This window comes from Neopelma chrysocephalum, unplaced genomic scaffold (genome assembly GCF_003984885.1).
Source record: "Neopelma chrysocephalum unplaced genomic scaffold, ASM398488v2 Primary Assembly neopelma1_101, whole genome shotgun sequence".
Taxonomy (NCBI): domain Eukaryota; kingdom Metazoa; phylum Chordata; class Aves; order Passeriformes; family Pipridae; genus Neopelma; species Neopelma chrysocephalum.
This window is the reverse complement of record NW_020897764.1, coordinates 1225151-1228185: the sequence shown is the minus strand read 5'-3', so window position 1 is coordinate 1228185 and position 3035 is coordinate 1225151. Positions and strand designations below refer to the sequence as shown.

The following is a 3035-nucleotide window of genomic DNA, read 5'->3' as shown; positions in this document are numbered from 1 at the left end:
GTATAGGGATGAGGCTGGGATTAGGGATGGGGTCTGGGAATGGGACTCGGGGCGGGAATGAGGATGAGAATAGTGTGTGGGTGTGGGGATGGGAATGGGGTGTGGGAATGGGGATGGAGTGTGGGGATGGGGATGCAGATGGGGATGGGATTGGGGTGTAGGGATGAGGCTGGGATTAGGGATGGGGTCTGGGAATGGGACTGGGGGCAGGAATGAGGATGAGAATGGTGTGCGGGTGTGGGGATGGGGATTGGGATGCAGATGGGGATGGGACCGAGGTGTAGGGATGCATATGGGAATTAGGGATGGAGATGGGATGTGGAGATGAGGCTGGAGGGACGTGGTGGGGGAATGGGACTGGGAGTGAGGATGAGGATGGGTATGGAGCTGCATCTGGGGATGGGGTGTGGGGGTGGAAATGGGGATTGGGATGCAGATAGGGATGGAGATAGGGTGTAGGGATGAGGATGGGGATAGGGATGAGGATGGGGCTGCAGGTGGGAATGGGGCTGGGACTGGGGTGCAGGAATGGGGATGGCGTGTGGGGATGGGATGAAGATGGAGATGGGGGGTGGCGGTGGGGATGGAGTATGAGGATGGGAATGGAGATTGGGATGCAGATGGGGATGGGGTGTAGGGATGAGGCTGGGGATAGGGATAGGGTGTAGGAATGAGACTAGGGGTGGGGATGAGGATAGGAATTGGGGATGGAGGTTGGACTGGGGATGAGGCTGCAACTGCGGATGAGGGTGGGGCTGAGAATGGGGATTGGGATGCAGATGGGAATGAGGTGTGGGGATGGGGATAGGGTGTGGGAATGGGACTGAGGATGAGGATGGGGATGGGAATGAGGGTGGAGGGTGGAGATGGGCTGTAGGTATGGGGATGAGGCTGGGGCTGGGGTATGGAGACAGGGAGGGCGGGGCCTGAGAATGGGAATACTCATCCAGCTGAGCAGTGGGAGCCGTGCTGGAGCACCAGCAGCAGCCAAGGAAGGGGGGAAACAGTGGGATTTTCCCAGTGATACATTCACAGAGCTGGGACACCACAGCCAGATCACCCAGCCCTTCTGGGAGCTCTTGGGTGAAACAAAACCAAGCTCTGTAGCTCAGCTCTTGTGCTGGTGCTTCAGGATGGACCCTCTACATCCCAAATGACAGATGGATTTTTCTTTTTAATTAGGAGCTGCTGCACAAGATGAGCTGGGATACAAAGCAGATTTGCCATCTTCCTTCCTCCTGGGGGTGCCAGGCATAGAAACAGGAGGCTCCACATCTGGCATCGGCACCTGATCCTCGAGGTTGTTCATGGTCATGGGGTTGTTCCGCCCGGAGAAGAGGCGGCTCAGGGGAGACCTCATGGCAGCCTTTCAGTGCTTACAAGGGGTTATAAAAAAGTGGCAGAGCAGCTTTTTGCATGGTCAGATAGAGACAGGACAAGGGGGAATGGTTTGAAATTAAAAGAGGAGAGATTTAGGTTAGATATTGGGAAGGAATTCTTCCCTGTGAGGGTGGTGGGGCCCTGGCACAGGTTGCCCAGAGCAGCTGTGGCTGCCTCATCCCTGAAAGTATCCAAGGCCAGGTTGGATGGGCTTGGAGCAACCTGGGACAGGAGAAGATGTCCCTGCCATGGCAGGGGGTGGAACTGGATGAGCTTTAATGATCTTCCAACCCAAACCACTCTCTGATACAATTCTGTGATTCTCATTGTGACTGTTGGGGCAGTAACACATCACAAACTCTCTTCTCCCAGGACATTCATCTGAAAAAACAGTAGAATAAAGATAGTAAACAATAAATCACTATTGAACATGGGAGCTTTGAATTCCAAAAATCTTGACATAGAGACATTATCTGCTGTTCTAACAGCTTCCACTTCTCAGGAAAACATCACACTGCTGCAAGTCTGTATTCTTTCACAACCTGATTCCATCCCTGCTGAGGGTTTCTTTGGATTCTTCCTGTTGGTCATGTAGGGGAAAAGGATGTTTTTGGGATGCTGGGGAACAGCAATAGATGAGCTTAATTCCAAAGACTTCTTGCAGCCATGCAGGATGTGTTTTGGTGTATTTTGATCTTGTTCACTCTGCCTTTGAAGGGAACAGCTCCCTCTTTGCTATGACCACCTAAAGTGGCTTGGTAGGTTTTTTCCTCCAGTTTTTAGACCTTTCTTAGTAAGCTGGTGACCAAGCAAGTTCACAACACAGTGGGTACACTGACTACTGAGCAGTTGCTGCATCTGTACTCTCATTTGTGTTATAGAATCCCAGAATGGTTTGGGTTGGAAGGGACATTAAAGCTCATCCAGTTCCAACCCCTGCCCTGGGCAGGGACACCTTCCACTAGCCCAGGTTGCTCCAAGCCCAAGTGTCCAGCCTGGCCTTGGACACTTCCAGGTTGAAGGCTCAATCCAAACAATTATAAGGAACAAATGTTCCCATCTACATCAGCAGTGATCTGCCCAGTGGTGCAGAAGAAACACAATAAGGTGATTTTTCTCTTCCCACAGCTCCAACTGTGAGCAATGTGAACAATGAAGCACAGAGCAACACTGAACTTCCAAGGAAAACAAGGTTATGTGCAGACAGGCTTGAGCCAGATAAGCTGAGATGATCTATATCCCATATGAGAAGCTTTGCCAGGGAATTTGAAGCCAGTCTTCGCTTCCATTTTGAAGCAGAAAATCCATATGTCAAAGTAAAAACTGTAGAGTAAAGCGTGGACTGAGTATCTGGGGCAAAGAAAATAAACATAATCACGCGCCACTGAATAGTGGAGTGTTGGAAGAATCTTGTGTTAATCAATACAAACAAACAAAAAACAAAAACCAAACCAAGCAAACCCAGGGCACAGTCTGAAATTGCAGCAGCTCTCAGTTTGCCATGTAGCCAGGCCACTTTCCTGATCCTGAATGCCAGGTGTTGGAAAGAATGCCAAGTCACGTGGATAAGAGGTGGCAAAGCGGATAAATTAAATATATTTTAAGGTTTGAATATAGTTTAAGGTTTCCTTCCTCAGGGTTCTCTAGAGTGGGTC

General features: G+C 50.4%; 1 long non-coding RNA gene across 2 annotated transcripts in view; it reads left to right on the top strand.

The window, feature by feature from the left end:
• Positions 1–2759, top strand: part of LOC113973419 — a 3220-nt gene extending 461 nt beyond the window's left edge. Inside the window, exons 1-3 of one of the 2 annotated variants that reach the window (XR_003536210.1) lie at positions 904–1006; positions 1183–1300; positions 2509–2759. This is a non-coding gene — a long non-coding RNA (uncharacterized LOC113973419). Of the gene's footprint in view, positions 1–903; positions 1007–1182; positions 1301–2508 lie in introns of those variants that run through there. The other variant, XR_003536211.1, reaches the window with a different exon arrangement.
• Positions 2760–3035: the final 276 nt, after the last annotated feature.